The sequence below is a fragment of the Pan paniscus genome, chromosome 4 (assembly GCF_029289425.2).
Source record: "Pan paniscus chromosome 4, NHGRI_mPanPan1-v2.0_pri, whole genome shotgun sequence".
In the NCBI taxonomy this organism is placed as follows: domain Eukaryota; kingdom Metazoa; phylum Chordata; class Mammalia; order Primates; family Hominidae; genus Pan; species Pan paniscus.
This window is the reverse complement of record NC_073253.2, coordinates 176,484,620-176,499,785: the sequence shown is the minus strand read 5'-3', so window position 1 is coordinate 176,499,785 and position 15,166 is coordinate 176,484,620. Positions and strand designations below refer to the sequence as shown.

The window sequence follows — 15,166 nt, the reverse complement described above, 5'->3', positions numbered from 1 at the left end:
CGGATATTATTACGTTAGTATTGGAAGCGATGGTTTGCATAAGATCAGTGATAGGGCATGGTGTGGATATTATCACATTAGTATTAGAAGGGATGGTGTGGATTAGATGAGTGGTAGGGCATGGTGTGGATATTATTACATTACTTTTGGAAGTGATGGTGTGGATTAGATCAGTGATAGGGCGCGTTGTGGATATGATTACATTAGTATTGGAAGCGATGGTGTGGACTAGATCAGTGATAGGGCATGATGTGGATATTATTACATTAGTATTGGAAGCGATGGTGTGGATTAGATGAGTGTTAGGGCATGGTGTGGATATTATTACATTAGTACTGGAAGCGATGGTGTTGATTAGATCAGTGATAGGGCATGGTGTGGATATTATTACATTAGTATTGGAAGCGATGGTGTGGATTACATCAGTGTTAGGGCATGGTGTGGATATTATTACGTTAGTATAAGAAGGGATGGTGTGGATTAGATGAGTGGTAGGGCATGGTGTGGATATTATTACATTAGTATTAGAAGCCATGGTGTGCATTAGATCAGTGATAGGGCATGGTTTGGATATTATTACATTATTATTAGAAGGGATGGGGTGGATTAGATGCGTGGTAGGGCATGGTGTGGATATTATTACATTAGTATTAGAAGCGATGCTGTGGATTAGATGAGTGTTAGGGCATGGCGTGGATATTATTACATTAGTATTAGAAGCGATGCTGTGCGTTACATTAGTGGTAGGGCATGATGTGGATATTATTACAATAGTATTAGAAGGGATGGTGTGCATTAGATCAGTGATAGGGCATGGTGTGGATATTACTGCATTAGTATTAGAAGGGATGGTGTGGATTAGATGAGTGGTAGGGCATGGTGTGGATATTATCACATTAGTATTGGAAGTGATGGTGTGGATTAGATCAGTGTTAAGGCATGGTGTGGATATTATTACATTAGTATTGGAAGCGATGGTGTGGACTAGATCAGTGATAGGGCATTATGTGGATATTACTACATTAGTACTGAAAGTGATGGTGTGGATTAGATCACCGATAGGGCATGGTGTGGATATTATTACATTAGGATTAGAAGCGATGGTGTGCATTAGATCAGTGATAGGTCATGTTGTGGATATTATTACATTAGTATTAGAATGGATGGTGTGGATTAGATGAGTGGTAGGGCATGCTGTGGATATTATTACATTAGTATTAAAAACGATGGTATGGACTAGATCAGTGATAGGGCATGGTGTGGATATTATTACTTTATTATTAGAAGCAATGGTGGGGACTAGATCAGTGATAGGGCACGGTGTGGATATTACTACATTAGTATTGGAAGTGATGGTGTGGACTAGATCAGTGATAGGGCATGATGTGGATATTACTACATTAGTATTGGAAGCGATGCTGTGGACTAGATCAGTGATAGGGTATGGCGTGGATATTATTACATTAGTATTGGAAGCGATGGTGTGGATTAGATGAGTGGTAGGGCACGGTGTGGATATTATTACATCAGTATTGGAAGCGATGGTGTTGATTAGATCAGTGATAGTGCAAGGTGTGGATATTATTACATTAGTATTGGAAGTGATGGTGTGGATTAGATCAGTGATAGGTCATGGTGTGGATATTATTACATCAGTATTAGAACGGATGGTGTGGATTAGATGAGTGGTATGGCATGTTGTGGATATCACTACATTAGTATTAGAAGCGATGGTGTGGATTAGATCAGTGTTAGGGCATGGTGTGGATATTATTACATTAGTATTAGAAGCCATGGTGTGCATTAGATCAGTGATAGGGCATGGTGTGGATATTATTACATTAGTATATGAAGCGATGGTGTGGATTAGATGAGTGTTAGCGCATGGTGTGGATATTATTACATTAGTATTGGAAGCGATGGTGTGGATTAGATGAGTGTTAGGGCATGGTGTGGATATTATTACATTAGTATTAGAAGCGATGGTGTGTATTAGATCAGTGATAGGGCATGATGCGGATATTATTACGTTAGTATTGGAAGAGATGGTGTGCATTAGATCAGTGATAGGGCATGGTGTGGATATTATTACATTAGTATTGGAAGGGATGTTGTGGATTAGATGAGTGGTAGGGCATGGTGTGGATATTATTACATTACTATTGGAAGTGATGGTGTGGATTAGATCAGTGATAGGGCAGGTTGTGGATATGATTACATTAGTATTGGAAGCGATGGTGTGGACTAGATCAGTGATAGGGCATGATGTGGATATTATTACATTAGTATTGGAAGCGATGGTGTGGATTAGATGAGTGTTAGGGCATGGTGTGGATATTATTACATTAGTATTGGAAGCGATGGTGTTGATTAGATCAGTGATAGGGCATGGTGTGGATATTATTACATTAGTATTGGAAGCGATGGAGTGGATTACATCAGTGTTAGGGCATGGTGTGTATATTATTACGTTAGTATTAGAAGCGATGGTGTGGATTAGATGAGTGTTAGGGCATGGTGTGGATATTATTACATTAGTATTGGAAGCGATGGTGTTGATTAGATCAGTGATAGCGCAAGGTGTGGATATTATTACATTAGTATTGGAAGTGATGGTGTGGATTAGATCAGTGATAGGGCAGTTTGTCTATATGATTACATTCGTATTGGAAGCGATGGTGTGGATTAGATCAGTGATAGGGCATGGTGTGGATATTATTACATTAGCATTAGAAGCGATGGTGTGCATTAGATCAGTGATAGGTCATGGTGTGGATATTATTACATTAGTATTTGAAGGGATGGTGTGGATTAGATGAATGGTAGGGCATGGTGGGGATATTACTACCTTAGTAATAGAAGCGATGGTGTGGATTAGATCAGTGTTAGGGCATGGTGTGGATATTATTACATTAGTATTAGAAGCCATGGTGTGCATTAGATCAGTGATAGGGCATGGTGTGGATATTATTACATTATCATTAGAAGGGATGGGGTGGATTAGATGAGTGGTAGGGCATGGTGTGGATATTATTACATTAGTATTAGAAGCGATGTTGTGGATTAGATGAGTGTTAGGGCATGGTGCGGATATTATTACATTAGTATTAGAAGCGATGCTGTGCGTTACATTAGTGGTGGGGCATGATGTGGATATTATTACATTAATATTGGAAGCGATGGTGTGCATTAGATCAGTGACAGGGCATGGTGTGGATATTATTACATTAGTATTAGAAGGGATGGTGTTGATTAGATGAGTGGTAGGGCATGGTGTGGATATTATTACATTAGTATTGGAAGTGATGGTGTGGATTAGATCAGTGTTAGGGCATGGTGTGGATATTATTGCATTAGTATTGGAAGCGATGGTGTGGACTAGATCAGTGATAGGGCATGATGTGGATATTATCACATTAGTATTGGAAGCGATGGTGTTGATTAGATCAGTGATAGGGCATGATGTGGATATTATTACATTAGTATTGGAAGCGATGGTGTGGGTTAGATCAGTGTTAGGTCATGATGTGCATATTATTACATGAGTATTGGAAGTGATGCTGTGGACTAGATCAGTGACAGGGCATGGTGTGGATATTATTACATTAGTATTGGAAGCGATGGTGTGGACTAGATCAGTGATAGGGCATTGTGTACATATTATTACATTAGTATTAGAAGCGATGGTGTGGACTAGATCAGTGATAGGGCATGCTGTGGATATTATTACATTAGTATTACAAGCGATGGTTTGGACAAGATCAGTGATAGGGTATGCTGTGGATATTATTACATTAGTATTGGAAGCGATGGTGTGGACTAGATCAGTCATAGGGCATGATGTCGATATTATTACATTAGTATTGGAAGCGATGTTGTTGATTAGATCAGTGATAGGGCATGGTGTGGATATTATTACATTAGTATTGGAAGCGATGGTGTGGATTAGATGTGTTAGAGCATGATGTGGATATTATTACGTTAGTATTAGAAGCGATGGTGTGGATAAGATGAGTGTTAGGGTATGCTGTGGATATTATTACATTAGTATTAGAAACGATGGTGTGGACTAGATCAGTGATAAGGCATGGTGTGGATATTATTACATTACTATTAGAAGCGATGGTGTGGACTAGACAATTGATAGGGCACGGTGTGGATATTATTAGTATTGGAAGCGATGTTGTGGACTAGATCAGTGATAGGACATGATGCGGATATTACTACATTAGTATTGGAAGCGATGGTGTGGACTAGATCAGTGATAGGGCATGGTGTGTACATTATTACATTAGTATTGGAAGCGATGGTGTGGATTAGATGAGTGTTAGGGCATGGTGTGGATATTATTACATTAGTATTGGAAGCGATGGTGTTGATTAGATCAGTGATAGCGCAAGGTGTGGATATTATTACATTAGCATTGGAAGTGATGGTGTGGATTAGATCAGTGATAGGGCATGGTGTGGATATTATTACATTACTGTTAGAAGCGATGGTGTGCATTAGATCAGTGATAGGTCATGGTGTGGATATCATTACATTAGTATTAGAAGGGATGGTGTGGATTAGATGAGTGGTAGCGCATGGTGTGGATATTAGTACATTAGTATTAGAGGCGATGGTGTGGATTAGATCAGTGTTAGGGCATGGTGTGGATATTATTACGTTAGTATTAGAAGCGATGGTGTGCATTAGATCAGTGGTAGGGCATGGTGCGGACATTATTATATTAGTATTAGAAGGGATGGGGTGGATTAGATGAGTGGTAGGGCATGGTGCGGATATTATTACATTCGTATTGGAAGCGATGGTGTGCATTAGATCAGTGATAGGGAATGATGTGGATATTATTACATTAGTATTAGAAGGGATGGTGTGGATTAGATGAGTGTTAGGGCATGGTGTGGATATTATTACATTGGTATTGGAAGCGATGATGTGCATTAGATCAGTGATAGGGCATCGTGTGGATATTATTTCATTAGTATTTGAAGCGATGGTGTGGACTAGATCAGTGATAGGGCATGATGTGGATATTATTACATTAGTATTGGAAGCGATGTTGTTGATTAGATCAGTGATAGGGCATGGTGTGGATATTATTACATTAGTATTGGAAGCGATGGTGTGGATTAGATCAGTGTTAGGGCATGATGTGTATATTATTACGTTAGTATTAGAAGCGATGGTGTGGATTAGATGAGTGTTAGGGCATGCTGTGGATATTATTACATTAGTATTAGAAACGATGGTGTGGACTAGATCAGTGATAGGGCATGGTGTGGATATTATTACATTAGTATTAGAAGCGATGGTGTGGACTAGACAATTGATAGGGCATGGTGTGGATATTATTAGTATTGGAAGCGATGTTGTAGACTAGATCAGTGATAGGACATGATGCGGGTATTACTACATTAGTATTGGAAGCGATGGTGTGGACTAGATCAGTGATAGGGCATGGTGTGTACATTATTATATTAGTATTGGAAGCGATGGTGTGGATTAGATGAGTGTTAGGGCATGGTGTGGATATTATTACATTAGTATTGGAAGCGATGGTGTTGATTAGATCAGTGATAGCGCAAGGTGTGGATATTATTACATTAGTATTGGAAGCGATGGTGTGGATTAGATCAGTGATAGTGCATGGTTTTAGATATTATTACATTACTATTAGAAGCGATGGTGTGCATTAGTTCAGTGATAGGTCATGGTGTGGATATTATTACATTAGTATTAGAAGCGATGGTGTGCATTAGATCAGTGGTAGGGCATGGTGTGGACATTATTACATTAGTAGTAGAAGGGATGGTGTGGATTACATGAGTGTTAGGGCATGGTGTGGATATTATTACATTAGTATTGGAAGCGATGTTGTGCATTAGATCAGTGATAAGGCATGGTGTGGATATTATTACATTAGTATTAGAAGTGATGGTGTGCATTAGATCAGTGATAGGGCATGGTGTGGATATTATTACATTAGTATTAGAAGGGATGGTGTGGATTAGATGAGTGGTAGGGCATGGTGTGGATATTATTACATTAGTATTGGAAGTGATGGTGTGGATTAGATCAGTGATAGAGCATGATGTGGGTATTATTACATTAGTATTGGAAGCGATGGTGTGGACTAGATCAGTGATAGGGCATGATGTGGATATTACCACATTAGTATTGGAAGCGATGATGTGGATTAGATCAGTGATAGGGCATGGTTTGGATATTATTACATTAGTATTGGAAGCGATGGTGTGGACTAGATCAGTGATAGGGCATGGTGTGGATATTATTACATTAGTATTGGAAGCGATGGGTGGACTAGATCAGTGATAGGGCATGGTGTAGATATTATTACATTTGTATTAGAAGCGATGGTGTGGACTAGATCAGTGATAGGGCATGCTGTGGATATTATTACGTTAGTATTACAAGCGATGGTGTGGACTAGATCAGTGATAGGGCATGCTGTGGATATTATTTCATTAGTATTGGAAGCGATGGTATGGATTAGATGAGTGTTAGGGCATGGTGTGGATATTATTACATTAGTATTGGAAGCAATGGTGTTGATTAGATCAGTGATAGGGCATGGTGTGGATATTATTACATTAGTATTGGAAGCGATGGTATGGATTAGATCAGTGTTAGGGCATGGTGTGGATATTATTACGTTAGTATTAGAAGTGATGGTGTGGAGTCGATGAGTGTTAGGGCATGCTGTGGATATTATTACATTAGTATTAGAAACAATGGTGTGGAGTAGATCAGTGATAAGGCATGGTGTGGATATTATTACATTAGTATTGGAAGCTATGGTGTGGACTAGATCAGTGATAGGGCATGGTGTGGGTATTATTACATTAGTATTGGAAGCGATGGTGTGGATTAGATGAGTGTTAGTGCATGGTTTGGATATTATTACATTAGTATTGGAAGCATTGGTGTTGATTAGATCAGTGATAGCGCAAGGTGTGGATATTATTACATTAGTATTGGAAGTGATGGTGTGGATTAGATCAGCGATAGGGCATGGTGTGGATATTATTACATTAGTATTAGAAGCGATGGTGTGCATTAGATCAGTGATAGGTCATGGTTTGGATATTATTACATTAGTATTAGAAGGGATGGTGTGGATTAGATGAGTGGGAGTGCATGGTGTGGATATTACTTCATTAGTATTAGAAGCGATGGTGTGGATTAGATCAGTGTTAGGGCATGGTGTGGATATTATTACATTAGTATTAGAAGCGATGGTGTGCATTAGATCAGTGATTGGGCATGGTGTGGATATTATTACATTAGTATTAGAAGCGATGGTGTGGATTAGATGACTGTTAGGGCATGGTGTGCATATTATTACATTAGTATTGGAAGAGATGGTGTGGATTAGATGAGTGTTAGGGCACGGTGTGGATATTATTACATTAGTATTAGAAGCGATGGTGTGCATTAGATCAGTGATAGTGCATGATGTGGATATTATTACGTTAGTATTAGAATCGATGGTGTGCATTAGATCAGTGATAGGGCATCGTGTGGATATTATTACATTAGTATTAGAAGCGATGGTGTGGATTAGATGAGTGTTATGGCATGCTGTGTATATTATTACATTAGTATTAGATACGATGGTATGGACTAGATCAGTGATAGGGCATGGTGTGGATATTATTACATTAGTATTAGAAGGGATGGTGTGGATTAGATGAGTTGTAGGGCATGGTGTGGATATTATTACATTACTATTGGAAGTGATGGTGTGGATAAGATCAGTGATAGGGCATGTTGTGGATGTGATTACATTAGTATTGGAAGCGATGGTATGGATTAGATGAGTGTTAGGGCATGGTGTGGATATTATTACATTAGTATTGGAAGCGATGGTGTGGATTAGATGAGTGTTACGGCATGGTGTGGATATTATTACATTAGTATTAGAAGCGATGGTGTGCATTAGATCAGTGATAGGGCATGATGTGGATATTATTACATTAGTATTAGAAGCGATGTTGTGCATTGGATCAGTGATAGGGCATGGTGTGGATATTATTACATTAGTATTAGAAGGGATGGTGTGGATTAGATGAGTTGTAGGGCATGGTGTGGATATTATTACATTACTATTGGAAGTGATTGTGTGGATAAGATCAGTGATAGGGCATGTTGTGGATATGATTACATTAGTATTGGAAGCGATGGTGTGGACTAGATCAGTGATAGGGCATGATGTGGATATTGCTACATTAGTATTGGAAGCGATGGTGTGGACTAGATCAGTGATAGGGCATGGCGTGGATATTATTACATTAGTATTGGAAGCGATGGTGTGGATTAGATGAGTGTTAGGGCATGCTGTGGATATTATTATATTAGTATTGGAAGCGATGGTGTTGATTAGATCAGTGATAGCGCAAGGTGTGGATATTATTACATTAGTATTGGAAGTGATGGTGTGGATTAGATCAGTGATAGGGCATGGTGTGGATATTATTACATTAGTATTAGAAGGGATGGTGTGGATTAGATGAGTTGTAGGGCATGGTGTGGATATTATTACATTACTATTGGAAGTGATGGTGTGGATAAGATCAGTGATAGGGCATGGTGTGGATATGATTACATTAGTATTGGAAGCGATGGTGTGGATTCGATGAGTGTTAGGGCATGGTGTGTATATTATTACATTAGTATTGGAAGCGATGGTGTTGATTAGATCAGTGATAGGGCATGGTGTGGATATTATTACATTAGTATTAGAAGCGATGGTGTGCATTAGATCAGTGATAGGGCATGCTCTGGATGTTGTTACATTAGTATTAGAAGCGATGGTGTGGATTAGATGAGTGTTATGGCATGGTGTGGATATTATTACATTAGTATTAGAAGCGATGGTGTGCATTAGATCAGTGATAGGTCATGGTGTGGATATTATTACATTAGTATTAGAAGGGATGGTGTGGATTAGATGAGTGGTAGGACATGGTGTGGATATTACTACATTGGTATTAGAAGCGATGGTGTGGATTAGATCAATGTTAGGGCATGGTGTGGATATTATTACATTAGTATTAGAAGCGATGGTGTGCATTAGATCAGTGATAGGGCACGGTGTGGATATTATTACATTAGTATTAGAAGGGATGGTGTGGATTAGATGACTGTTAGGGCATGATGTGGATATTATTACATTAGTATTAGAAGCGATGGTGTGGATTAGATGAGTGTTAGGGCATGGTGCGGATATTATTACATTAGTATTAGAAGCGATGCTGTGCGTTAGATTAGTGGTAGGGCATGATGTGGATATTTTTACATTAGTATTAGAAGCGATGGTGTGCATTAGATCAGTGACAGGGCATGTTGTGGATATTATTACATTATTATTAGAAGGGATGGTGTGGATTAGATGAGTGGTAGGGCATGGTGTGGATATTATTACATTAGTATTGGAAGTGATGGTGTGGATTAGATCAGTGATAGGGCATGGTGTGGATATTATTACATTGGTATTGGAAGCGATGGTGTGGACTAGATCAGTGATAGGGCATGGTGTGGATATTACTACATTAGTATTGGAAGCGATGGTGTGGATTAGATCAGTGATAGGGCATTGTGTGGATATTATTACATTAGTATTGGAAGGGATGGTGTGGATTAGATCAGTGATAGGGCATGGTGTGGATATTATCACATTAGTATTGGAAGCGATGGTGTGGACTAGATCAGTGATAGGGCATGGTGTGGATATTATTACATTAGTATTGGAAGCGATGGTGTGGATTACATCAGTTTTAGGGCATGGTGCGAATATTATATGGGTGTTAGGGCATGGTGTGGATATCATAGTAATGTATAGCACAGTGTGATTATTATATTAGAGGCCACTGTAAGAATATATATTAGCAGCCACTGTGTCTTGGACGTTGACCATGATACTAGGGTATACTCCAAACATTGAGATTTGGGGGTTTTATTTTTCTAGATTAATTTCTTCCTCGGCTGAGTACTCTAAAGACTCACTCCTTGGCACTCAGGGCCGTGGACAGCAGCTTTTTACTCACCAATGAAGAACACCAAATTAACTTGACCCTCGTGCTGCCCTGAGGAAGTTGAAGCTCCTCGCTGCTTCTGGCACCTCAGCGGGAAGTTGGTTGGGGCGGGATCGCGCGCCCTCTGGTGGAGCGATGGTTCATCACAGACGCTCTTGCTCACAGTTTCTCGGCGGATGTGCGCCCCCTCCTGGCTGTCCTGAAATACCTATAAAATTCAATATTCAGTTTATTCAGTGTCATAATTTTGGAAATTCAAACCGAAATAAAGGCCACTATATCCATACCTTTCCCATAAATGGTGATGGAAGAATTATTTGGAAGCCATATAGAATGAAGTGACTCTATACACAAATTAAAACACAAAAACCTACTCAAAATAGTCCAGAGACTACAACTTGAAATGCAAAACTATAAATAATCTAAAAGAAAACCTAAGAGACATTGGATTTGGTGTTGAGTTTTAACACACAGCATCAAGTGCCAATTCGTGAAAATACTGAGAACAGACTTTATAAAACTAAATTTTCTACTATGAAAAACCCTATTCAGAGAACAAAAAGACAAGACACACTGTGAGAAGATATTTACAAAATACAAACGTGATTTTAAAAACTGTATTGAAAATACACAAACAACTCTTCAAACGAACACTAAGAAAACTAAAGGCCCAAATAAAACTGGGTAAATATCTGAACAGACATCCAGCCAAATAAAATATATAGATAGCAGGCCAGGTGTGTTGGCTCATGCCTATAACCCCAGCACTTTGGGAGGCTGAGGCGGGTGAGTCACCTGAGGTCAGGAATTTGAGATCAGCCCGGCCAACACAGTGATACCCCCTCTCTACTAAAAATACAAAAAAATTAGCCAGGCATGCTGGTGGGTGCCTGTAATCCCAGCTACTTGGGAGGCTGATGCAAGAGAATTGCTTGAACATCGGAGGTGGAGGTTGCAGTGAGCCAAGATCACGCCACTGCACTCCAGCCTGAGTGACAGAACGAGACTCTATCTCAATAAAAAAAAAAGAAGAAAAAAAAGAAAATATACAGATAGCACATAATCACACAAAAGGATGCTCAATATATCTCATTAGGAGACTGGAAATTAAAATAATGCTGAGATATCACTGCACACCTAGTACAACTGTGGGACTCTTAAAAAAGCTCAACAGTAACAATTGGAGGTTGAAGAACAATAGGTACGGCCATTCATTACTGGCAGAATGCATGAATGGGTACAGCCACTTTGGGAAACAGTTTGACAGTTTTTCCCAAAGATAAACAAGTCTTACCTTACAATCCAACAAATGCACCCCTAAATTATGTATGTTTAGACAGCTGCTTTGAAAAATTATGTTCAAACAAAAACTAGCATGTAATTATATACGAGCCACTCTACTCATCATGGCCAAAACTTGAAGTAATCAGAACATTCTTCAATAGCTGAATGCATAATCAATTTGAAGTACAACCATGCAATGGAATGCCATTCACCAACAGAAAGGAATGAACTGTCAATCCATGAAAAGAAATGAATGAATCTTGCATCTATGTTGCTAAGTAAAGGGTGGCATTATGAAGATGCTATACATTATATGACTCCATTCATATGACATTCTGGAAAAAGCACAACCAAAGAGATGATAGTCAGATCAGTGACTGTCTGGGGTGGGGATCTGAAGTATTCTGTATGCTACTTCAGTAGTGGATATCTGACAGTATGCATTTGATAAAACCCACAGAATTTTAATGCACAAAGAACAAATCACAATCTACACAAATTAAATTATTTAGGATGTGGAAGTATCTAAGGACAAAATACAGAGTGCAACCAAGAATCTAACTGTATTACCAATGTATGTTGCAAGTGGTGGGCCAAAGGTGCTGAGCTGGAAATGAGTAGAATCCATAGACTAAAAACAAAATGTACTATATACATGAACAGTGGACTCTATTTTATAAAGTTATTTCCCATAGGGATAATAGTTAATTTTGAAACCACTATATCTGTAAAAAGAAAAATAACCATGATTTTCCTCTATACTATGAACATTCCACTTTTAACAGCAAATTGTGGGGGGGGTGGGTGTTTCCCACACCAACCAATTTTCCAACTCTCTGGAAAACAATTGGGTATCCTGTAATTCAACTGTGACACTGATTACCTGGAGTTAGTATACACCCTACAGGTTAAGGGCTTAGTAACACCAGACTGTCCACAACCTCAGATGCCAATCACAAGTAATGAATCCCCAGTTTACCCAAACTTCTATATGACTTGGCTAGAAACTAGGCATTCCTACACCCCCTCTTCAGGTTTGACAATTTGCTATGATGGCTTATGGAACTAGGAAATACTTACTTATGTTTACCAGTTATTATGGTCTCAATGTGTGTACACCCCCACCCCAAATTCCTATTTTGAAATGTAATCCCCAAAGGGATGGTATTCAGAGGTAACCGAGAGGTGATCGGATCATGAGGGTGCTGTCCTCATGAATGAAACCAGTGCCCTTATAAAAGCGTCTAGGAGCCCGTTTCCCCATTCTGCCATGTCACGACATGCTAGAAGGCACTATCTATGATAGATGAGCCCTCACTAGGCATCAAATCTGTCAGCCTTTATCTGGAACTTTCCAAATTCCATATTTTAGGAATTTTTATGGAAGCTTCATCATGTAGACATGACAGATTATTAACTCAATTTCCAGTCCCTTCACACCCTCAAAGGATTGCATGTTAAGCTAAAAGTTACAACCTTCTTATCATGGCTTGGTCTTCCTGGTGACCATCCCCATCCTGAAACCATCCAGGAACCCACAGAGTGTCCTTATTAGAACAGAAGCCATTCCTATTATCCAGGAGATTCCAAGAGATTTAGGAACTCTGCGTCAGGAACCAGGGCCAAAGACCAAATATTAGAACACAAGATGCTCCTACTGTTCAGGAAATTGTAATAGTTTTAGGAGCTCTGTACCAGGAACTGCAGACACAGACCAAACATATATTTCTTATTAAGTCCCAACCTGGAATCTTGATCAAGAATGAATTCCTTGTTCCCAATGGTACAAGGGATGAAATAAATGGCAGATAGATAGTAGGAGCCAGGTTCCTCACTATTACAGTGAGAAGTTACAGATAAAAAATAGGGAAGCCTAGAATGATCTCTGTCATAATGAGTCAGAATATATATATACAACATAAGTATAAACTCACATTTAGCTTAACATATACACAGATGGTTCCACATAGAAACCTTTATAATTAAGTGGGTACATATAAGTTAGAAGACACACATATATTTCTTTGCACTGTCAGCTGTAAGTGTCATGATGCAATGACCACATTTAGTGTCCAGATGTAAGTTTTTCATACCATTCTCTAACAAAAGAAATCAGGGCTATTAGAAGAAATAGCTGAAACTAGGACTGGGACAGAAAATATATGAGCCAGGGTACTTTTGAAGTAACAGAAATACATTATAAAAAAAACATGAAATTATGTAAAAGGAGCCAGTGGAAAGAGCTACCAATGGCCACAGGTATGAACAAAGAGCAACAAAATACTGTAGAATTAGATAACAACCAAAAGATTAAAGTAACTATCTGTGGATCCATACTGGTATAAATAAATGATTAAACAGATATGCAAATGGGCTGAATAGAAATCTCTTATACAGAAGAATTCCAAATACCTGATATAGACACTCAGCCATCAAGGAGGTGGGGCTAACTCCCCATTCCTTAAGTATGAGCTCTGCATGATGACTTCCTCCAAAAGCATACATACAATATAGACATGGGAAAAAAGTAACTTCACGGTGAAAAACCTGAAAACACTGCCTCAACCAAGTGATAAAAGTTAACATTAATGGTGATAACGCATCTTGAGAGCATGAAGTGACTAGACTAGCACTTGCAAACCAAAAATAAAATTCAAAGATCTTTCCCACAACCACCTCTCCACCAGGGGACACCAAAGTTAACCTGGAAGACTGGTTCAGGCTATGATGGGAAAGAGGTGGTCAGACATTCCTCAGTATGCCCTCCTCCCTTTTGGAATTCAGGAAAAGCCAATCAGCATTTAACATCAACACGACCTTAAATCTGATAAGAAACATTTACAATCTATTCTCTCTGAAGCCTGCTACCTGGAAGCTTCATCTCCATGATAAAACCTTGGTCTCCATAACCCCTTATCATAACCCAGACACTCCTTTCTATTGATAGTAAGTCTTTCAACAAACTGCCAATCAGAAAAATTTTAAATGTACCTATAACCTGGAAGCCCCACCCCACCCTAATCCTTTGGGTTGTCCCACCTTTCTGGACCGAACCAATATATATCTTAAATACACTTGATTGATGTCTCCTATCTCCCTAAAATGTATAGAACCAACCTCGGGCACATGTTCTCAGGGTCTCCTGAGGGCTGTGTCATGGGCAATGGTCACTCATATTTGGCTCAGAATACATCTCTTCAAATATTTTACAGTCTTTGACTCTTTTTGCGGACACACTACACATCTGCTCTGCTTCCCCCAAACCCCTAAACCCAGGCTGATTATGAGAAAAACCCCAAGTAAACCACAATGGAGGACATTCTACACAATACCTCACCAATCCTCCTAACACTGTTTCAGGTCCTCAGAAGTAAAGTCTGAGAGACTGCCACAGCCAAGAAGAGCCTGACATGATGACTAAATGTCCTATGGGATCTTAGATAGGATCCTGGGAGAGAAAAAGGCAGAACTAAGGGAAACCAAATAAGATGTGAGCTTATTTAATAATATAGTAATATCCAGTCATTAACTATGACAAGAAATGATATAAGATGTTGGTCAGGAGTGGTGGCTCATGCCTGTAATCCCAGCACTTTGGGAGGCTGAGGCGGGCAGATCACCTAAGATCAGGAGTTCAAGACCAGCCTGGCCAACGTGGTGAAACCTCATCTCTACTAAAAATACAAAAATTAGCCGGGTGTGATGGCAGGTGCCTGTAATACCAGCTACTCAGGAGGCTGAGGCAGGAGAATTGCTTGAACCTGGGAGGCGGAGGTTGCAGTGAGCCGAGATCATGCCACTGCACTCCAGCCTGGTTGAGA

The 15,166-nt window shown here is 39.3% G+C and overlaps 1 protein-coding gene across 1 annotated transcript in view; it reads right to left on the bottom strand.

Annotated features, from left to right (window-relative positions):
• Positions 1-15,166, bottom strand: part of LOC129398234 (tubulin beta-8 chain-like) — a 103,525-nt gene that overhangs the window by 16,764 nt on the left and 71,595 nt on the right. Inside the window, 1 exon segment of the mRNA XM_063604729.1 lies at positions 10,074-10,269. The gene's annotated coding sequence lies outside the window, so the exon portion shown is untranslated.